Below are 24,526 nucleotides of genomic sequence, written 5' to 3' on the forward strand. Positions count from 1 at the left end.
TAACGGGAAAAAGTATCACTATTTCCTTCATGTTATCTTAAGTAATCTCTAACATTAATGTAGTGATTATACCTAGAGTAACTGTATGATATTTCACTCAGGAGAAAAAAAGCTAGATGCATTATCATACATTTAAATCATTATTCATTGAGAAAAGGTCTGTTGTCTCTGAAGAGAACATGTCTTCTTTCTTCACTAGATTTCATATGATCAATAAACATTAAATATATCCACATTTTCAAAAAGTTTTCTGGTGTGTGTGTGTGTGTGTGTGTGTGTGTGTGTGTGTGTGTGTGTGTGTGTGTGTTTGTGATTTTCTTCGGAAAAACAGAGAGAGAGACAGAGAGAAAGAAACAGAGAGGTAGAAAGACAAACAGAGACAGAGAAACAGAGAGATAGAGAAGTTGAATCACCTGGACTCAGAGTTTTCAGTATCTGCAAGAAACTGAAAACAGAATTATGGTCCCAGTCATTTGGAAGATCAGCAATTGCCCATACTCCTGATCTGTCCATCCAACCTCAAAGTTCGTTTCTTTAAGAGACAAAGGTCACAGAAACTCCACCCAAAGTATGAATTACTTAGTAAAAATTAAAATCCACCCACAAAACTTTCCAGATAAAATTGGTCTTGTCTACAAGAAATGCAGAAAAGAAGATGGAACAAAGCCTAAAGAATGGCCAAACAATAACTGGCCCAACTGAAGACCCATCCCAAGGAAAAGCACCAATCCCTGACACTATTAATTATAGTCTCTTTTGCTTGCAGATAGGGGCTTGCAGATAGTTGCTAGCATAACTGCCTTCAGACGGGCTTCAGCCAGCAATTGATAGAAACAGCTGTAGTTATCTACAGCCAAACAGCAAACAGTGTTTGGGGAATCTTGTGTGGGGAATAGACTTAATTGAATTGCAGAGGTAAAGGACACCAGAACACATGCAGAGTCAATTTACCTGGAATCTTCTGGATTCTCAGGGAATATACCACCAACCAAAGAGAACTCAGGGGCTGGACCTAGCTATCCCCACCCACAGATATATGTAGCACATGTGGTTAATGTCCTCCTCCCTCCCCTGGAAGTCTTCTTTGGCTATGTGTGGTGGCCATTTCTGTATCCATATTCTCAAGTGGTAGGAGTCTGTTATGTCACCTTTTTAGAATCCCCAGAAGCCTCCTTGGCCAAAGTCTCCAGCTACTTCCATATATGCCTCTGTTGATTTTGATTCTTTCTCGCAGCTCTCTCCCACAACTCTTCCCCCAAACCTCATCCCCATCCCAGTTCCCCTTCTCATTCTCTGTCCCACCCTGTTCCCTCTCTCCCATTCCAAGAAAGTTGTATCTGTTTTCCCTTAGGATTTCCTTAGGATTTGGTTTATCTGGGTCTGTGGATTGTAGATGGTTATCATGTAGTTTGTGGATAGAGATAATTTCCATGAGAAGTGCTTGGTTACAGAATTCCTAGGTTGAATAATTGAGGGTTACTTTGTTTAAATCAGTAACAGAAAAATCATCAAGATTTGCTCCTGAGGAAATGTACTTTATCTGAAAGCACTATGCTGTCAAGAAAGTAATATTCTTGTTACAAAACAAGGAGAACAGGAGAAATTTCAAGTCTGTTTTGAGGATTTGTTATTGATATCAATCAGAGTGTTTTCAAGTAGATTATCAGAAAAAATGTTAATGAGAATAAAAATTAAGCTCCAAAACACCATGGGATAGAAAGCTGATCAACCAGAAGCGTGGGCAATCCTGAGACTGCAAGGCAGGAGAGACCGTCACTTCTGCCCACCTTTACCCACATCCCTGGCACAAGAGGAAATTGTATAGTGCCTCTGGGCAAAGGAAGATAGGAACAGTCAATGTGCAAGATCCCTGAGGTCCAGACTGTCCCCAGATCTGAACAGACCTGGTCAATCAGCTCCCTGCACCCAAATCTCATGGGAGGGCGAACTAGACCTTAAGCGGAGCAGACATTCTTGGGAAACCAGAGGAGACTACTCTCTGCCCACAGTTCTGACTCCAGAGGAAAATGCCTAGAGCCACCTGGGGCCCCTGCACACAGAGACCTAGGAGAAGTAGGGGCCGGCCCTTCTGGTTCCCGCCCAAAGGGACAGCTGAAAGCCAGTGGACAGGAACAACTACACACCTGAAAGCAGAACACTCTGTTCCCATAACTGGCTGAAAGAAAAGAGGAAAAAAGGTCTACAGCACTCCTGACACAAAGGCCTATAGGATGGTCAAGCCACTGTCAGAAATAGCAAACCAAGGTAACACCAGAGACAGCATGATGGCAAAAGGCAAGCTGAGGAACCCAAGCAACAAAAACCAAGACTACATTAAATCATCAAAGCCCAATTCTCCCTCTAAAACAAACATTGAATATTCAAACACACCAGAAAAGCAAAATTTTGATTTAAAATCATATTGGATCAGAATGATTGAGAACTTTAAGAAAGAAATAAACAACTCCCTTAGAGAATTGCTGGAAAAACAATTAAACAAGCAGAAGGATATAGAGAGGAAACACAAAAATCCCTGAAAGAATTAAAGGAAAACACAATCAAACAGGTGAAGGAATTAAAAATGGAAATAGAAGCAATAAAGAAAGCACAAAGGGAGACAACCCTGGGTATAAAAAACCAAAGGAAGAGACAAGGAGCCGTAGATACAAGCATCACCAACAGAATACAAGAGATAAAAGAGAGAATCTCAGGAGCAGAAGATTCCATAGAAATCATTGACACAACTGTCAAGGATAACATAAAACAGAAAAAGCTACTTGACCAAAACATACAGGAAATCCAGGACACAATGAGAAGATCAAACCTAAGGATAATAGGTATAGAAGAGAGTGAAGACTCCCAGCTCAAAGGACCAGTAAATATCTTCAACAAAATCATAGAAGAAAACTTCCCTAACCTAAAGAAAGTGATGCCCATAAACATACAAGAAACCTACAGAACTCCAAATAGATTGGACCAGAAAAGAAACTCCTCCCGTCCCATAATAGTCAAAACACTAAATGCACAAAACAAAGAAAGAATATTAAAAGAATATTAAAAGAAAGAGGTCAAATAACATAAAATCAGACCTATCAGAATTACACCAGACTTCTCACCAGAAAATCCTGGTGAAAAGCCAGAAGGTGCTGGACAGATGTCATGAAGACTCTAAGATAACACAAATGCCAGCCCAGTTTACTGTATCCACCAAAAATCAATTAACATAGATGGAGAAACCAAGATATTCCATTACAAAACCAAATTTACAAATATCTTTCTACAAACCCAAACATACAGAGGATAATAAATGGTACAGACCAACACAAGGAGGCAAGCTACACCCTAGAAAAAGAAAGAAATTAATATTTTAGAAACAAAACAAAGAGAAGAGAAGCCCAGAATCATAATATCACCTCCAAATACAAAGATAACAGGAAGCAACAATCACTATTCCTTGATATCTCTCAACAACAATGGACTCAATTCCTCAATAATAAAACACAGATTAACAAACAGGATATGTAATGAGGACCCAGCATTTTGCTGCCTACAGGAAACATACCTCAGAGAAAAAGACAGACACTACCGTAGAATAAAAGAATGGCAAACAACTTTCCAAACAAATAGGCTGAAGAAGCAAGCTGGAGTAGTCATTCCAATATCAAATAAAATCAATTTTCACCCAAATGTCATCAAAAAAGATAAGGAAGGACACTTCATATTCATCAAAGGAAAAATCCACCAAGATGAACTCTCAACCTTAAATATCTATGCTCCAAATGCATGGGCACCTACATTCATCAATGAAATCTTACTAAAGCTCAAAGCACACCTTGCACCTCATACAATAATAGTAGGAGATTTCAACACCCCACTCTCATGAATGGACAGATCATGGAAACAGAAATTAAGCAGAGACATAGACAGACTAATAGAAGTTATGATCCAAATGGACTTAACAGACATTTATAGAACAACATTCTATCCTAAAACAAAATGGTCTGCCTTCTTCTCACCACCTCAGGGTACCTTCTCCAAAATTGACCATATAATCGGGCACAAAACAGGCCTCAACACATACAGAAAGATAGAAATGATCCCATGTGTCCTATCAGACCACCACAGGCTAAAGCTGGTCTTCAATAACAATAAGGAAAGAACAGCCACATATACATGGAAGTTGAACAATGCTCTACTCAATGATATCCTGGACAAGGAAGAAATAAAGAAATTAAAGACTTCTTAGAATATAAAGAAAATTAAGATACAACATTCCCAAACTTATGGGACACTATGAAAGCTGTGTTAAGAGGAAAACTCATAGCTCTGAGTGCCTGCAGAAAGAAACAGGAGAGAGCACATGTCAGCAGCTTGACAGCACACCTAAAAGCTCTAGAACAAAAAGAAGCAAATACACCCAGCAGGAGTAGAAGGCAGGAAATAATCAAACTCAGTGTTGAAATCAAATCAGTAGAAACAAAAAGGACTGTACACAGAATCAACAGAACCAAAAGCTGGTTTTTGAGAAAATCAAAGAGATAGATAAACACTTAGCCAGAATAACGAGAGGACACAGAGAGTGTGTCCAAATAAACAGAATCAGAAATGAAAAGGGAGACATAACTACGGAATCAGAGGAAATTCAAAAAATCATCAGATCCTAGTACAAAAGCCTATATTCAACAAAACTTGAAAATCTGCAGGAAATGGACAATTTCCTAGACAAATACCAGGTACCAAAGTTAAATTAAGAACAGATAAACTATTTAAACATCCCCATAACTCATAAAGAAGTAGAAGCAGTTATTAAAGGTCTCCCAATCAAAAAGAGCCAAGGTCCAGATGGATTCAGTGCAGAATCTATCAGACATTCATAGAGGACCTCATACCAATACTATACAAACTATTCCACAAAATTGAAATGGAGTTCTACTGAATTCTTACTATGAAGCCACAATTACTCTTATACCTAAACCACACAAAGACCCAACAAAGAAAGAGAACTTCAGTCCAATTTCCCTTACGAATATTGACACATAAATACTCAATAAAATTCTTGCAAACTGAATCCAAGAACATATCAAAACAATCATCCATCATGACCAAGTAGGCTTCAGCCCCCATGTATGCAGGGATGGTTTAATACATGGAAAACCATCAAAGCCATCCACTATATAAACAAACTGAAAGATAAAAACCACGTGATCATTTAATTAGATGCTGAGAAAGCATTTGACAAAATTCAACACCCCTTTATGATAAAAGTCCTAGAAAGAACAGGCAATCAAGGCCCATACCTAAACATAGTAAAGACAACATACAGCAACCAAGTAGCTGAAATTAAACTAAATGGAGAGAAACTAGAAACAATCCCACTAAAATCAGGGACAAGACAAGGCTGCCCACTCTCTCTCTATTTATACAATATAGTTTTCGAAGTCCTAGCCAGAGCAATCAGACAACAAAAGGAGATCAAAGAGATACAGATTGGAAAGGAAGAAATCAAAACATCACTATTTGCAGATGATGTGATAGTATATTTAAGTGACCCCAAAAGTTTCATCAGAGAACTACTAAAACAGATAAACACCTACAGCCAAATGTCTGGGTATAAAATTAACTCAAATAAGTCAGTAGCCTTCCTCTACACAGAAGAGAAAAAAGCTGAGAAAGAAATTAGGGAAATAAACCCCTACATAATAGTCCCAGATAATATAAAATACCTTGGTGTGACTTTAACCAAGCAAGTGAAAGACTTGTATGATAAGAACTACAAGTCTCTGAAGAAAGAAATTTAAGAAGATCTCAGAAGTTGGAAAGATCTCCCAAGCTCATGGATTGACAGGATTAATATAGCAAAAATGGCCATTTTACCAAAAACGATCTACAGATTCAATGCAATACCCATCAAAATTCCAATTCAATTCTTCTCAGAGTTAGAAAGAACCATTTGCAAATTCATCTGGAATAACAAAATACCCAGGATATGTAAAACTATCCTCAACAATAAAAGGACTTCCAGGGGAATCACTATCCCTGAACTCAAGCAGTATTACTGAGCAATAGTGAAGAAAACTATATGGTATTGGTACAGAGAGAGAGGCGTATAGACCAGTGGAATAGAATTGTAGACCCAGAAATGAACCCACATTCCTATAATCACTTGATTTTTGACAAAGGAGCCAAAACCATTCAATGGAAAAAAAGATAGCATTTTCAGCAAATGGTGCTGGTTCAACTGGAGGTCTGCATGTAGAAGAATTCAGATCAATCCGCTCTTATCACCCTGCTGTACAAAATTTAAGTCCAAGTGGATCAAGGACCTTCATATCAAACAGGGTACACTCAAACTAATAGAAGAAAAATTGGGGAAGAATCTTGAACACAGGGGCACTGGAGAAAATTTCCTGTACAAAACACCAATGGCTTATGCTTTAAGATCAAGAATTGACAAATGGGATCTGATAAAGCGACAAAGCTTCTGTAAGGCAAAGGATACTGTTGTTAGGACAAAATGGCAACCAACAGATTTGGAAAAGATCTTTACCCATCCTACAACTGATAGAGGGCTTATATCCAAAATATACAAAGAACTCAAGAAGTTAGACTGCAGGGAGACAAATAACCCTATTAAAAAGTGGGTTCAGAGCTAAACAAAGAATTCACAGCTGAGGAATATTGAATGACTGAGAAGCACCTAAAGAAATGTTCATCATCTTTAGTCATAAGGGAAATGCAAATCAGAACAACCCTGAGATTCCACCTCACACCAGTCAGAATGGCTAAGATCAAAAACTACAACTACAGCAGATGCTGGCGAGGATGTGGAGAAAGTAGAACAGTCTTCCATTGTTGGTGGGGTTGCAGACTGGTACAACCATTCTGGAAATCAGTCTGGAGGTTCCTTTGAAAATTGGACATTGTACTACCTGAGGACCTAACTATACCTCTCTTGGGCATATACCCAAAAAATACTCTAACATACAACAAAGACACATGCTCTACTATGTTCGTAGCAGCCTTATTTATAATTGCCAGAAGCTGGAAATAACCCAGATTCCCTTCAACAGAGAAATGGATACAGAAAATGTGGTACATCTACACAATGGAATACTACTCAGCTATCAAACACAATGACTTTATGAAATTCTTAGGCAAATGAATGGAACTGGGAAATATCATCCTGAGTGAGGTAACCCAATCACAGAAAAACACACATGGTATGCTCTCATTGATAAGTGCATATTAGCCCAAATGCTCGAATTACCCAAGATACACTGAACCCATGAAACTCAAGAAGGATGACAACAATTCAGGTGCTTCACTCCTTCTTTAAAAGGGGAACAGGAATACCATTAGGAATGGATAGGGAAGCAAAGTTTAGAACACAGACAGAAGAAATGCCCATTCAAAGCCTGCCCCACATGTGGCCCATACACATACAGCCACCAAGCTAGATAGGATTGTTGAAACAAAGAATGAACGCTGACAGGATCCGGATGTATATCTCTCGTGAGAGACACAGCCAGAATATGACAAAAACATAAGCGAATGCCAGCAGCAACCCCCTGAACTGAGAACCGAACCCCCGTTGATGCAATCAGAGAAAGGACTGGAAGAGCTTGAAGGGGCTCGAGACCCCATATGAACAACAATGCCAAGCAACCAGAGCTTTCAGGGACTAAGCCACTACCTAAAGATTATACATGGACTGACCCTGGACTCTGACCTCATAGGTAGCAATGAATATCCTAGTAAGAGCACCAGTGGAAGGGGAAGCCCTGGGTCCTGCCAAGGCTGGACCCCTAGTGAGCGGGATTGTTGGGGGGAGGGCAGTAATGGGGAGAGGTTGTGGAGGGGAACACCCATATAGAATGGGAGGGATTGGGGTTAGGTGCATGTTGGCCTTGAAACTGGGAAAGGGAATAACATTTGAAATGTAAATAAGAAATACCCAATTTAGTAAAGATGGGGAAAAAAGAAATTGTCTCTTCGAAGTGAAAGCAAATAATTAAAACTTATGTACTTTAAAAAAAGAATAAAAAATAGAGAAAGATATTTTTCTATTATTACTTTATGACTTCTCTCCTCTGGAGGTTAAAGTAACAAAAGAATAACAGAATTAACCAATTTTCATTTTTCTAAAGGAATGGACATTTAACAGTATGTTGTCAGAAAGTCCTTAAAAAAAAATCTATCGAACAAACAAAAATCTGTGAAGCCTTAGACCAAAGCACCCAAAATTCATTATTATTTTTATTCAATATCTTATTTTTCTACTGTCATGACAAACAGCCATTACCAAGGCAGCTTATAAAAGAAATCAAATCATTTGCTATGGCTTCAGAGGGCTTGATTACAGTACATCATGGTGTGAAGGAAAAGCTGAGAGCTCACATTGACCTACAACCATGAAGTAGAGCGAGAATACACTGGGAATGGAATGACTCTTTTGAAGTCTTGGAACTCTTCCTCAATGACACAGCTTACATAACAAGACTGTATGTTATAATCAAATATTTACACTAACCAGGCCCCAAGATTTCAAATGTATGAGACCAAGAAGGTCATACACAATCAAACTGTTTCACTCTATATATCCTTAAACACAAGGAACATTGTATTGCACTAAAAAAGAAGACTCAAAAAGAAAATAGGATGAGACTTTATGAAGAGGAAATTTGAGCCAAAACAATGTATGAAACCGACATCAATACACATTCAAATTGTTAAATTGAAGTGTTTAGTCTTTGAATCAAGATAGATTATGAACAGAGGACCATTGTAAAGCTAATGAAGGGTGTATGAGCATATTTATGGATGTTTTGCAAGTATACACACATCTGAAAACATGCTTGTGTGTATGTACTCTATCTTTATATGTGTGTGTATGTGTATATGTGTTTCTATGTATATGTGTATGTATTCAAGTGTGTATGCATGTATGTGTGCATGTGTATGAATATATCTGTATCTTCATCCTGTCAAAAACAGTGAATAAATGATTATGTTTTTTAAGTGCCAAACACCAGTGATTAACTGTTCTATTATAGTCTCAAAGATTTGTGAGCAAGAATGAGTTTAAATAATGTGCTTTTCTAAATACTTAAAATTGCAGGACACATTCTTGAGAAAAGAAGTACAGAGCAAACTTAGAATAAGACCTTATATTTAATAAAAGTACGTGGTACATGTTTGTTATATACAAAAATAACCCAAGCATCCCCGTATTCCTTCAGCTACTCTTCCAGAAACTCACCCTACCTAATTAGTGGCAACAAAGCATGTTCTTTGCAGCCTCCTGGGTAGAGAGTCCTTTGGTGAGGAAGGAGAAAGGGTACACAACAGGAAGCAGCTTAAGTACAATTCTGACAGGAAGAAAAGAGAAAGAATAAACATCACACCAGGAGTCTAATTTATATCTTGCTCCCCCAAATCGCCTCCAGAACTGAAAGGGCAACTTCTGCTGGATACTCTAAGAGGTAAATATGAACACTTTGGTGAGGTGGCATAGCTACAAGACTTTCTGTTTATTCCGGACCTCTTTGTTACTCAGATTCCGGGTGCCACTAGGCATCAATTCCCATGTGCATACATTCTGCCCTATTGGATGACATTAAACAATTTCCTTGAGTAACAATGAAGGTGAGTTATACTTTAGCAGAAAAACAGGCAAAAAAGCGTTCTACAGTTGTTGTACTGCCTTGACTATTTTTATGATGTACATCTCATCTTGACTGAATTGTTACCTGTAATCCTAATTATTTATGCAAAAGAAAAGGTCAGATATCATTGTTCTCATGGTGAGTATGATAATGCATTTATTTGTAAAGAATAGAGGACAATGAAAAAATTCTTGGGACATTAGCTCCATATGATTCTGCTCAGAAGTTGGTGGCGAATTATATTTATGAGAACCATGATAGCAGCAACTAGTGCACATTTCTATTGTGTATCTATCTATCATCATCATCTATCAATCTATATATCATCTATATGTTTATAATTTATAAAATGTATAGTTTTTAATTTACATAAAGAGGTGCATGGGGTAGAACATCTCTAGCTGATTAAGAGAAACTCATGAATACACAGAATATGCAGGGTAAAAAATACATGAAGTTGGTTGTGTGAATATTACACCATCTGATACTTTCATGATATCTTTCCAAATGTGGCTGGTAATCCTGAGATATGAGAGAGAAAAACTAATCCCAGAATTTGGAGCCATATTTGAAGCAAGCTTTAATTAAATACTGACCAGGATAGATTCTAGACATGTACACTCAGGAATTCCCAGCCAATGTCCCAAAGTCATATTTTGTAGGACCTTAAAAAAGAGAAAACCCATAATGAAACACAATTCCCATATAGTAAGCAAGCAAACATTCTGATGTCTTTCCTTCCTGCCTACCTCCCACTTACTTGTCATAGAGCAATCCAGTGTAGTCAATTCAAACAAACTTATTCAGAGGAATACCTGTGACTTGTTATTTTCCTGAGAGCAACTCCCAGCCTTCTAGAAGTTACCTTGTCCTGGGACAAGTAGTCAGAATTAAAGGGCTAACTTTGGCTCTTATATTGGTTACACAAAGACATTGATTCCAATTCATAGGCAAGATGATGCATGCAGGAGTCTAAAGAACGGATTTGCCGCAACTTTCAGGACATCCTGGGGTAAATAGTAATGATCAGTCTGAAACACACAGAAAACAAGACAAAAAATTAGTAACCTCATTGACTGTGTGTATACAGGCTGCAGTAAGCACTTCAAAATTAAGCATTAATTATGGGTTTTTGGTTTACAAGTATGGTTCAGAGCATGCTTAGGTTGGATCATGTTAAAGTAATACAAGCTCATGTTGTTCCCCTTGCCTTGATAAGGTGGAGGAATCATATCTGAACATTGGCTTGTAGTTCTTTGCAGTAATAGTGATAGAATTTTGAGAAAATCTATTCTGTTCATTGCTGTGTAATTTAGACAGCTTTTCTACAGACCCAAGGCACAATGAGTTTATTTTTTGAAAAAGTGCCTCTGCTTCAGAAGATAAACGAGATGATGATATTAGCCAGTATTTTCTGTCAGTAGCCTTTTCTTGTGTTTTTTTTTTCTCTTTTAAAATTATGTAACTGGCTGCCCATCATGGCACATGTCTTTAATCCCAGCACTTGTGTGTTGGGAATAGGCAATTCCCTGTGTATTTCAGAATAATTTGTCCTGCATAAGAAATTTCATCCCAGCAAGAATTATAAATAGAGACACTGTCTCAAATAATTACGTAAGTAAAGACTATTCTCATTTTATTTGCCACTAATATCAGGAAATGTTTGCTTTTGGCGAACATCACTATCCTTAGAGAAAAGGTTTCCCTGATCACCACACTGGTTCTATGGCATCTTCACAGAGCCCATGTTTTGTATGCCTTTCATGTCTGTTAACATAAGGGCAAAATATCCTACTGCATCTCAAGGCTTTGGAGAAGAACAGACCTCAAGATGTACAACATTTTATGAGCATACTAATATGCTATTTCCTGCTTTAGGGGGCCATAGCAGAGAACCAAACTACTGTAATTCTGCTTTATATAATAAACACTTTTTTATTTCCTATCCTGACTCTTTGTGAAAAAATATTTCTAAAACACCAGTAACACAAGAGCTTCTACCTCATTTTCCATAGGTCATTATTATTTTAAATAATAATAATAATGACAATATAGCAATATTCAATTAAGCTTGTTTTCAAGGATATTTTTCAGCAATAAGAATTTGAACCACAGTAGATGCCATCTGTGAATAAATGTCACCATCATCTACTATAACTTTACACTACTCTGCTCCCTGTACTTCTGCTCAATGAACCTAAATACTTTGAGTGCCACTCTTAATACTGCAGCCAGCAAGGAAAACCAGCATTCCCCTAGTATTTTTCCTTTGGAATTTTCACACATGTATGTAATGTATTTTGATTATTCTCACCTCCTACCTTCTCTGGTTCTCTCCCATCCCTTCCTATTACAAACATCTTTATCAAATTATTGTTTATTTGTTGCATTTGTATCCTGCTGAATTACACCAGGGCCACCTATGAGTATGGGTTTTTACCTATGCATCACAGTCTAATAAGTGATAGGTGCATAACAAGAAACAACTAAAATATAAATAAGTAAATAATAAAAGATCCCCACTCCCCTGGAATCCATCATCTAGTAGTTCAGAAGTAAGAGGTAGGTCAAATAAGACCTTTCCCATCCATTACTAATTTTAAGGGACCAGTTTTGTGTAGGCCATGTAAAAGTAATCACAGTTACTGTGCGGTTGTATCTGCACTTTCTATGCCATGCCCAAAAGAATTCCCTTTTCTATCACGAACTTATCTTTCAGCTGTTACATCCTTTTGACACCTTTTCCACAGGGTCTCTGAGCCTCAGAACAGGTGGTTTAAATGTATTGTCTATGGGCTGCAACCTGATCTGTCACTTATTTTCACCATTTGTTATTTTTTTCAGCTAGGAGTCTCCGCAAAAACTCCCTTCGCAGCCAAGGGGCTTTGCTTACATAGGGTAGAGTATATTCTGTCTAATACGTAAGGGGATTTAACACAGCACTTTGGGGCTGTGCTAATTTAAACAGCTGCAGTGAATGCTCATAATGGCCCAAAGCTCTCTCACAGCATGTTTTGTTGCTGTTGTTGCTGTTGTTGCTGTTGTTGCTGTTGTTGTTCTTGTTCTTGTTCTTGTTCTTGTTCTTGTTGTCCTTGTTTGTTGTGGTTGTTGTTATCATTTGTCCATTTTGTTTTATTTTTGATTGGGTTTACAGTACCACAGATGGATTTCTTCTTTGGCACAATGTTCACATCCAAAAAGTGCTGATATGTTCCTAACAGTGATGTCAGAATTACAAAGAATAGGAACATCGTTTTCCACCTGGTTGGACTTGCAGTTTCTAGAGTTCACAGTTGGGTAAGTGAATTGATGAATTTTTCTGTCCTACCTGCCTGAATTGTACATTCCTATACTTTGAAGTTTAGATAGCAGAAAGTATGTTTTTAATTCTTTTTCAATATAGAAGTATTTGAATAACTTGGAGAATAGGGTCATACAGTTTATCTCCAGCAATCAACCATGAGGACTTACAAGAATAAATATTTCTTAGTTTCTTTGGCCTCTGAGGAGTTGATCAACAACTCCTACAAAACAATCCAGCAACTAACTAAATTTCTCTCTTTCTTTCTTTTATTTTATCTATGATATACTCATGTCTTTTTCATGCTGGTTTCCATTGACTATGATAGTTCTTTGTCTTGAAGCAAAATGGCAAGTTGATAAGGAGGGATAAATGTTAACTATCTCAGATTTTACCTCAATTTGTGAAATTTCTATCCAGCTTTCCCTAAAGGAAAAGCACACGAAAGTTCTATTAATGAATATCCAGGAAAATCAGTGGAGTTATTTTACAATTACACTGGTCTAATTCCCTGATCCCTGGGATATAAGTTGTAGTATTTGAACTAAAGCAATTTTCTCTCTTTTAATAGTAAATGTTTGGATCATAAGGATGACTCTGAGGAAAGTTTGTCATTTGACTCTCTAAGAATAATATTTATTTCATAAAAGGTCTTTACAAAGGGAATTCATTTCTGACTTTTCTTCTTTGATGGAACCCAAGGGTTTGCACCTGTGTGATGAAACTAAAACCCTAACATGGAGACATGAAAGAGGGGTAATAAAAAATTCAGTTCTGTTATTGGCATGCTCTGATGGCTAGTGACAGTTTTCTCTTTGGGAGACTCTCAGAAATACTGTATTAAACAAAACTCAGGTTTTTGCATTGGAGAGTGGGGATGGCCATTAGTTATTCAGTGTCTTCTCTCCTACATCGATTGAGGGTCAATTCTAGTGCTCAGCTATATCTCCTTTTAAGTCTCAATGATAATTTCTATTTCAGAAGGAAGCTATGAATATTAAAGAAGGAATATTTACAAATCATTTAGCATACTTACTGTGACATATAGTAAGTAATTTTAATTATGATTTTGTATACTATTTAAATAACCTTCAAATTTCATATATTTTAAAATTAGTAGTATCTTAATGTGAGTCCATGCGTGTAACTGTTTTTTCATTTTACTATACATCCCAGAGCAGCAACTACACAGTCTCGGAGCTAATTTGTACGAAAGAAGCACAGTGAGCAATTTGTGCACATTTAACCCATCTGAAATGTAGCACAGGCTTCAGAATCCCAGTACTCCACAGAATCTTTGTATCTTGCACACACAGGTGACCTTTGTTTAACATTATGTCTGAGGTTTTAACCTCTAGGTGTATTACAACCCTTTGAGAGCATAGTTCTTTCTCTCTCTCTCTTTTAACTGATACAGATTTTTTCAAGACATTCTTTTTTTTTCAGTTTGTATAAGTTAACCTTCTTCCCAGAGCTGCCATCCTGAACACTTCAAAACCTAACCTTTGACCCCAAGCATCTTTTTCACAGACCAGCTAAAGGAGACACATATACTCCCGATTGAAAACCACAGTTTCCAACAGTTCTTTTTATTCTGGGATACATGCTAGCTCATGTATATTTATAATCTGGGGGAACTCAGCTAGTATCAAACTACATAAATGAAGAACATATAGAAAATTAACTAAAAAAATAAATATTAGCAATGTGGACAGGATTGCAAAAAGCCTTTCTATCTGTTTAACAAAAACGGGGAAAAATACAGAAAAGAACAATATTCTTTCTTATATTGATTTTAATTAGCACGATTTACTGTTTTATTACTTGGATTTAAAACTATAGAATTTGAAAAACCACGCATAAAAATGTAGGAAAATGTCACTGATAATAATCGAAAGACATGCCTGTATTGAATGACACACTTCTGGAATCAATATTTATTATGTTGTAGCTGTCTAGAATTTTGATAGAAAATTACCACTTCCAGTGTTCAGGTTTTACAGATGAATGCATAAGTGGATAGAAAATAAACAAAGATTTACTGAGACAAATTTTAAGGGAATGAACTGAATGCCTCTTGTAACCTTGCTGTTTTGTTTGATTTCTGTACAATGAAATGCATGATTAGAAAGCCTGTTCAGATGTTCATTCTTAATAATATCTTCAAGGTAAAAAAATGAAAAATAAATGAACATGAGCTTTTTGACTTCTGTGTGTGTGTGTGTGTGTGTGTGTGTGTGTGTGTGTGTGTTCTGTTTTCTTATGAAGAAAAGAAGGCAAGAGAAAGGAGTATTGTAATGCTGAACGGCAGGATTTGGCACAATAGTTCTCTCAGTTGTGTAATGCAGCCTTCAGGTGACTAAAGGCATTAGATGTATTTATATTGACAACAGAGTCATTCTTTGTAGTACTCAGAAGATGGGCTCTGCCATGACCCACATAACAAATTACTGTTGTCTGACCTCATTGAAACAAGAATCAAGTCATGATCATACTGTGGCACTGAGGGAGCCTGTACAATTTCACTACAACTGTGCTCCTGGAGGGCTACTATTATATGGCCCCTTATTTCCCCACACTACAAAAGCACTCGATAAAGAGTCTTATCACCTTGGTCCCAGAGCTCTCTGCTAGGAAATAGAAAAAGAAAAGGCTGTATTAGCACAGCAAGCACAGACCTATTTCCTGAAGAGTTAAGATTACTGAATGAAAGATAGAATTCGCATACAGAGAATAGAAGCCCAAGCACCTAGTGTCTCCGGATTACTGTCTGCATTAACCACAAGGGAGGTCGTAGCTTTATTTTTAATATCCTTTGCTTGGTTTACAGTATGCTATATTCTATGTTCTTCTTCACATGTGTTCCTAACAGCCTCTGAAAATCTTCCCCCTTAAATTATCTCACTTTCACTTACAGAATAAATTGTTTTTAAAATATTCTAAATATGTTTGCTTTGACTAGAAGACAGATCGTTTATCATGTGTGTCTGTTGCTATTCATGCTTGTCTTATTACAACAGTGTTTTTCTTATAATTCATGTATCTTCTGTAAATCTGTTTCCTATTAATATTGTAGAGACTCATTAAATGGATATTTTTATTTGGTTGATTGTGTAGGAGAAAGACATTGGAAATGCTCTCAAATGTTTTCATAGATAGAACAATCTATTTGGCAACATTCGTTTGCAATATAACATGTTCTCTTCTTGTCTCTACTAATTTCATTGGGAGAAATTGTAAAATAATTTTTCTAGATGTAAATGTAAGAACTTTTAGTCCTTGGTAATATTTTCTGGCATTATAGGTGAGCAGAAAATTCTGTATTCACTTAGAATAACAAAAGTAATCTGTGGTAATTTTTCTAATAGCCAACAAAGAACTGAATCTTACACACCAGCAGACAGCTTAAAAGCTAAGCCCTTTAATTGTTGTTCTTAATATTCCATTTAATATTTTACTGCTGAATGCAGTCAGGGGGAAAGCGCTGGTTTAGAATTTTCATTTTGTAGTACTTTTGTGGCTTTCATCCTTAGCAAACTGAGGGCAAGAAAACTTCTTTCAGTCATTCTGTCTAGAGTGTTTCAAATTAAATCACAAAGTTGGTAGAAATCCAGCCTGGTTAGTAGTCATAAAGGGTTTTCAGAGCTCTAACACTGGATGTGAAGACTTTGTCTCTTCATTAGAGTTGTTTAATGAAAGGGCTGATGGTGTGGTACCAACTTGTCCATCACCCCTTTAAATTACAGCATTGCAAATTTATATGCAAACAAAACACAAAAAAGTTGTACATGTTAATCCCCGAAGAATAATATTTGAAACATGTATTCCTGGTATAATGCTTACATCAGTTTAAGTTTAAGTACCTTCTCAGACATACATTCTTTGTGATAAAAACTCAAAATCCTTTGCCCAGGCTCTTAAAATGCAGCTTATATATTTGTTTATAATATACATAATGAACATATTGAACACAATTAGACTCTAGTGTCACTCGTGTGTGATTTTATCCCTTGAACAAAGTTTTTCATTGACAAGAACCAGATTCAGGTTGGAGAGATTCCTGAGAGATGTCTTTGAGCCTCAAAACAAATGACTCAACAAAATACCTTGGGTTACAAGCTGATGGCATATGTCCTGCTGAAGATAGCTTTCCATATTGCGCTTTCTCTCTCTCTCTCTCTCTCTCTCTCTCTCTCTCTCTCTCTCTCTCTCTCCCTTTCCCTCTCCCTCCCCCACTCTCTCTTCCTCTCCTTCTCCCCCTCTCTCTGTCTCCCTTGCTCCCTCTTTCCCTCCCTTCTCCCCTCCCTCCCTCACTCCCTTTGTCCCTCTCCCTCTCTCTCCCTCTCCCTCTCCGTGTGTGTGTGTGCGTGCGCTTGTGTGTGTGTGTGCGTGCGCTTGTGTGTGTGCGCGCGCTTGTGTGTGTGTGTGTGTGTGTGTGTGTGTTTGTGTGTGTGGTTTGCTAGAGACAGCTCTCTACTTCAATGTCCTGAAAGAATTACTGTAGCTTTATTCTCCTGTTTATATCATTCACTATATTTAGTGATATAATTCAATTAGATTTAACCTTTGTAAGTGATGACAGACATATTCATTTCATTTGGGAGGTTATGTATATCCCATTTTACTATCCAGTATGTTAACTGGGAAGACTGAGCTTTCTCCAGTTTCCCTGGCTGTGAGCAATTTGTGGGTGCACACGGTTTAATTTTCCTTTAATCTTGCACTATTTCCTAGTTGTTTGTTCCATTTGTAATGGAAACATTATGCTGTTTGATAACTATAATTTTATACTATATTTTTCCAGTCAAATAGTACAATGCTTCTTTCTTTGATCTCTTTCACTGTTCATTTTTTTCGATTAATTTCCATTAGGGTTTAGTATTAATAAAAATATTTCTTCTAATATGAAAAAGTCAACTTACTATTTCCTGTATCTCATTTAATTTTTCAACATCGTTTCATCAATTTTCTCGTAGATGCATTTCAACTGCTTATCAAATATATTTTTAGTGTTGTGTAGATATTTTGTCCTAATTGAAATAATTCCTCCAGGAAAGAACAACTCCAGAAAAGTGAGTCAAGCTCACAGAGCTCTGGAAAACAATGGAATTTCTGAAGCACAGTAAGCTCAAGGTCAACAAACTACCCATGGGAGTTATGTGAGTAACAATGGCAGTGAAGCAGGGGTGACACCACACCCAGAGAACCAGCCTGCAATTTAAGCAGGCAACTTCAGGGATGTGGTTTTTAGTAGTGTTCCTGAATTGGCATCTGGGATTTTTGTTTTCACAGCTTCCTTGGAATCCCTCAGACTTCACTCTTTACACAAACTCTTAGAAGAAACACCTAACTACACTTCTGTAAATAACAGTGATACATTTGCTGTTCCTCTAAGTTACCTTATGTGGACTAATCTCTTTTTCCTGTTCCACGTGCCACTGTTGGAGCCCTGTCTGGTATAGACTCACTTCTGTTTGTGCCTTGCCAGAAGTCACACAGCACTGATTGGTTTTTGTTTGTTTGTTTGTTTGTTTGTTTTATTGATTGCTTGTTTTGTTTTCTTCTAGTATTTTATTTTCCTATTGTTTGATATGCTTGTGTTCATTCTTTTTTAATTAATTTATTTTATTCATTTTAAATGCTGATCACAGTCCCCTCCTTTCTTCCCAATCCCACACGTATAAGCCCCTTTTCTCATTGCCCCATCCTCTTCTCCTAAGAAGACCGCCTCCCTGAGTACTAAAGCACCCTGGAATATCTAGTTCCAGCAAGACAAGGCATATCCTCTGCCACTGAGACCCATTCACGCAGTCCAGGTAGCAAGAATGAGATCCAATTGTAGGGAAAAGAGACAGAAACAGCCGTTGCTCCACAGGTTAGGGGACCCACATTAAGTCCAATTTGCTACACATATGTAAGGGGTATAGGTCCAGATCCTGTGTATTCTCTGGTTGGTGGCCTAGTCTCTGTAAGTCCACATGGTCCCAGGTTAGATGACTTTATGGATATTCTTGTGGTATTCTGGACCCCTCCAACTTGCTTACTTCTGTCCCCAATCTTACCCAAGATATTTTAGGTTCCTCCTGATTTTTAATCGTGGGCCTTTGCATTCTCCTCCATATGCTGCTGCATGAAGCCTATTAGTAGAGGAGTAAGATAGGTTCCTATCAGCAAGCATAGTATAGTATCAATAATAGTTTCATGGGTTGGTTGGATCTTTCACATGGGATGGGTCTCATGTTGGGGTAGTCATTGTTTGGCTATCCCCTCAGACTTTGCTTCATCTTTATCTCTGCACATTTTGGAGGCAAGGCATACTTTGGGTGGAAGGTTTTGTGGGTAGATTGATGTTTCTCTCCCTCCTCTGGAAGTTATGCCTTGTATAAGAGGTGGCCACTTCACTCTTTGTACCCCTTCTGGTAGGAATCTCAGCTATGGTCACCCCCATTACTTCCCTTATACTCTTTTAATTTTTTTTTTCCGGAGCTGGGGACCGAACCCAGGGCCTTGTGCTTGCTAGGCAAGCGCTCTACCACTGAGCTAAATCCCCAACCCCTCCTTATACTCTTATATCCCAGGTTTCCAGGAAGTCAATATGGTTGCCCCCAGCCAATTTACATTCTCATTCCCATTCTTGTCTCATATGTCTCTCACCCCCTTCTCTTTCCACATATGATCACCATCTTTGTTTACCCCCTCAACCCTTCTCCTACCCAGTTCTTTCTCTCTCTCTAAGTCCAATGAATATTTAGTGTCCTCTTCTGAGTGAGACTCTTAGTTTCTTTTTCAGAACTTCTTATTACCAAGTCCTTTGGGTCTGTGGGTTGTAGCATGGTGGTCCTGCACTGTGTGGCTAATGCCCACTTACAAGTGAGTACATACTATTTGTGTGTTTCTGGCTCTGGGTTCCCTCACTTAGGATGATATTTTCAAGTTCTATTTATTTCTTTGTCTGCCAAATTCCTGATTTCTTTGTTCTTAACAGCTGAATAGTATTTCATTGTGTGGGTGTATTATATTTTCTTTATCCATTCATCAGTTGAGGAACATCTGGGTTTTTTTCAACTTCCGACTATTATAAATAAGCCGCTAAGAACATAATCGAGCAAGTGTTCTTGGGGTATAGTGGAACATCTTTGGGATGTATTCCCAGGAATAGCTGGATCTTCAGGTAAAATTATTCCCAGATTTCTGAGAAACTTCAAAATGATTTCTAAAATGGTTGTACAAGTTTACACTCCCATGAGCAATGGGAGAATGTTTTCCTTGTTCCATACCCTTGCTAGCATGTGCTGACACTTGATTTTTTTTTTCATTTTAGCCATTCTAACTGGTGGAACATGGAATCTCAGGGTCATTTTTATTTCTATTTCCCTGATGACTAATAGAAAAAGAAAGGAAATTTAAAAAAGAAAAGGAAAGAAAAAATAGAAAAGATGAGAAAAAAACTAAACTAAATGAAACAAAAGCGAGTTCAAGAATCAGAGACCATTCATACACATACAGAGGACCCATAATAATATTAAATTAAAAGCTGGATCATATATTGTATGCACAAAGAATCATGTGCAGACCCATGCAGGCCCTCTGAGAATGCTGCTTCATTCTTTGAATTCATATAAGTTTGGTCCGTGTTGATTTTGAGATTCTTGTTCTCTTAGAACCTTCCGTCCGCTCTAGCTCTTAAAATATTTCAGCCTCCTCTTTCTTCTGGTTCTCTGAGATCTGAGGTGGAGAGATTTGATGGAGACATTGCCTTTAATATTGTTTGTTCTAAGCTCTCTCTCTCTCTCTCTCTCTCTCTCTCTCTCTTGCTCTTACTCTCATTCTTAATCTCTATGTATATCTCTATGTGTCTCTCTGAGGCCACAGTACATTTGTCTGGCCTCAGTGGGAAAGCATGTGCCTAATCTTGTAGACCTCATGCCCTAGGGTGGGCGAATAGGGGATACAGTGGGTGACACTGTCTCAGATGTAAAGTGGAGAGAAATGATGGAAGAACTCTTCTAGGGGAGACCAGATACAAATTGGAATGCAAATAAAAAATAATTAATATACAAAAATCATATTAAAATAACAGAATAATGAATAGGTTTAGAATGCATACTATCACAAGTAATCACAAAATTTCAGACAGAAAACTAAAAAAAAAAAAAACCATAGGTAGTATATCAACGTAAATCTTAGCCTTAAATAGAGAAGGACACATAAATCAATGTACATCTTGGTGCAGTGCACAATTTATAGAATATAACAAGAAAGGATAAATATTAGTTGATCACAAAGGAGATAATACATGTGAAAAACTCAGGAGTCATGAAGTATATGAGGCTGGTTGTATGTCAAGTTTTAACTCTTTTGTTATTTTTGTTTGTTTGTTTCAAATCTTTGTTTTTTCATTTTATGGTTGATAAGTCCATAAAGATTTACTGTGAAGTTTCCAAACTTCCAGACGGGTACTGTATTGAAGGTTATTTAGCTGTGTAGGTTTAAGTGTGGCTAATCTAAAGATTTTTGGTTTGGATTTTCATACTGTTAACAATAAACTTAAAATTAAAAATAGCCCATTTATTTGTATAAGCTGCAAAGCTTCTTCATAGTTATTGATTTCTAGCTCTATCGCACTATGGACAAGAGAAAGTGATTGCTATGAACCCAAAGTTTTAAAATGAGACTTTTTTTGTAATCTCTTTCTGCATATTGGAAAATCTCCATGGTCTGATAAGAAATGGAGTCAATGCTTATTGGGTAGAAATTACAGATTTTTCCAGGGTCAATGTGGTCTGGGCTGCATGTTAGTGCTCTTGTTAATTTGCTGGCTTTTGATTAAGCAAATAGCCCACTGCTGGAAGGAAGTTACCACCTGTACTATTTGGTCTGTGTGTGTACTGTGATAACACACAAACTACAGTTATCACAGAGAAAGGAGCCTCACTTGAGGAAATGACTGCATGAAATCTAGCTGTAAGGCATTTTCTCAATTAGTGATCAAGGGTGGGAGGGCCCTTTGCGGGTGGTGCCATCCTTGGGCTGGTAGTCCAGGATTCTATCAGAAAGCAAGCTGAACAAACCAGTAGAAGCAATCCAGCAAGCTGCACCCCTCCATGGGCTCTGAATCAGCTCCTGCCTCCAAGTTCCTGCTCGTATGAGTTCCTGTCCTAAATTCCTTTGAAGATGAACATCAATATGGAAGTGTAAGCTGAACAAACCCTTTCCTCTCCAACTTGCTTTTTGGTCATGATGATTTGTGCAGAAATACAAACCCTGACTAAGACAAACTGGTACCAGTTTAGTCGGGTATTCCTGTAACAGGCTGATCATGTTTTGGGGAGGACTGTGGAAGGACTTTGGAACTTTGAGCTAGAAGAGCCACTAGAATGTTAAGAGCTCCATAGGGCATTCTATAGGAGGTTGGAAGATAATCTTGAAACAGTGCAAACTATGGAGGCCTGGCTTGTGAGGATTCAGAGGGAAAATTAAAGACTATTATCAAACCATTGGCATTTTTATTATGAAGATTTTGTGGGTTTGTTTAGTTGGGGCTAAAGAATCAAGGTTCCAGAATTACTAAGGGAAACCGTTGCATTAGTGAAAAGATTGATGCTGGTTAGCAGAAACGAAGAAATTAGCAGTGGTTAAGAAGCGACCAGCATCACTAAGGCGAAATCTTCTGGTAAGTGTTTCCTGCTTAAGAAACGCAAAACAAACAAAACAAAACAAAGCCTTGTTTTCATTAGATATTTTATTTATTTACATTTTAAATATTATATACTTTTCTAGTTTCCGCTCTGCAAAGACCTTACCCAATTTCTCCTCCCCTAGCTTCTGTGAAGATACTTTTCTACCCGTTCATCCTCTCCCACTCCACCACACTGACATTCCCCTACAGTGGGGCAGGGAGCCTTTAGAAGATCAAGGCCCTCTCCTCCCATTGATGCGAGACAAGGCCATCCTAATGGCAGAGTTAGGGAAAAGACTAAAGGAGCTGAACGGGTTTGCAACCCCACGTGAAGAACAAAAATATCAACCAACCAGAACCCCCAGCACAAACCTTTTTTTAGTATGTTGTCAAATTATTATGTTTTTAGAGGTGAAGTGAAATTCTTACAAACTATAGTTATATGTCTTCTTGTTTTAAACTCATGTAGCCACTATTTTTCAATCCAATATTTTAACAATTGGTGTTTGTAGTAACTATGTATAGGAAAGGTGTTTTCATGACTACTAATTTACATGTTTATTGATTAGGTTCTACTTCCTTTTGTTCTTTTTCCATTTCCTATAGTTTTCATTGATTGTCAAGTGAATCATTCTACTAGTGGGTTTTGATTTCTTACTTATCTTTTCATCTATATTTGATAACCTTTGGTTTTCATGAAGATTATAGAATAACTTTCAACAAGCTACTTCCAAATGATACTTATTATCTTAATTGCTAGAATATGAATAAATAAAGTAAAACGCATAAGAAAATCTTTAGTTCTATTCAGTTTTTTCAAAATTAAACATATTGAAGGGCTCCTTTATACATCCATCACTTCTTAGTGTTTAGGGTATTAGTATAGTTATTATTTTTAATTCTTCAATGTTTAGGGAATAAACTAAATATATGAATGTTCTAAATAGCATGCTGTACTTTAGGCTACTTTGAATTTCCTTCTATAATTATTTGTATCAGTGACTTTTACGTGTGTGTAGATATTCTTACATAGTGTTCTTTACAATCTTTGGTTTTCTCACTTGGATTTCTCAATTTAACATGCCTCATGCAATATTAATGGCCAAGCTTCATTCGTCCATCCTGTCTTCCATCACAAAGTAATTAATTTAGTTCAGTATAGTGTCAGTTGAAAGTGCTTTGCTGTTCAGGAGTGAACTAACCCCTTATTCTTCTCCTGCTGGGAAATCAGTCATCATGGGGATTGGCACACCTCTGTTATTATTACTTTTCACACAGGTTTCAGACTTCTCATTTGCCCCAGTGAGAACTTGATTATGTCTTGGAATAGAGTTGGTTGAGTCAATTTGTTGGGTAACCTTTGGCCTTCTTGTGTCTGGCTATTTTTGTTCTATGACGTTTGAGAAAAGTTCTGTTGTTATTTGTTTGAATCGGTTTTCTTCCATTTCACCATGCTGAAATCCTTTATATATATGTATTTTTTAATAGTAACTTAACTCCCAGGAAGTTTTGTTTTGTCTTTTAACTCTTCTCTGTAAGGTTTTAAAGAACCTGTATTTGAACTAGATTTGTTTACTCATAAGTAACTCATAAATTCCTCTATCCTGATATGAATTGCTTTTATTATATTTTCATTTTAGGAATATACATGAAATTCATTAATATCTATTTGCTATTTTATGTTAACTTGATTCATTTACTGTGTCTGTTAAAGTACTAAAATGAATGTATATATTTCTCATTAATGTAAATTTACTAAAGGAGTGGTTAAAATGTCTCCATGTAAAAGCTCTGCCAGAGCTTGACAAATACAGAGGTGGATGCTCACAGCCAACCATTGGACTGAGAACAAGCTCCTCAATGTAGGAGTTAGACAAAGGA

The sequence above is a fragment of the Rattus norvegicus genome, chromosome 2, assembly GCF_036323735.1.
Source record: "Rattus norvegicus strain BN/NHsdMcwi chromosome 2, GRCr8, whole genome shotgun sequence".
Lineage (NCBI taxonomy): Eukaryota > Metazoa > Chordata > Mammalia > Rodentia > Muridae > Rattus > Rattus norvegicus.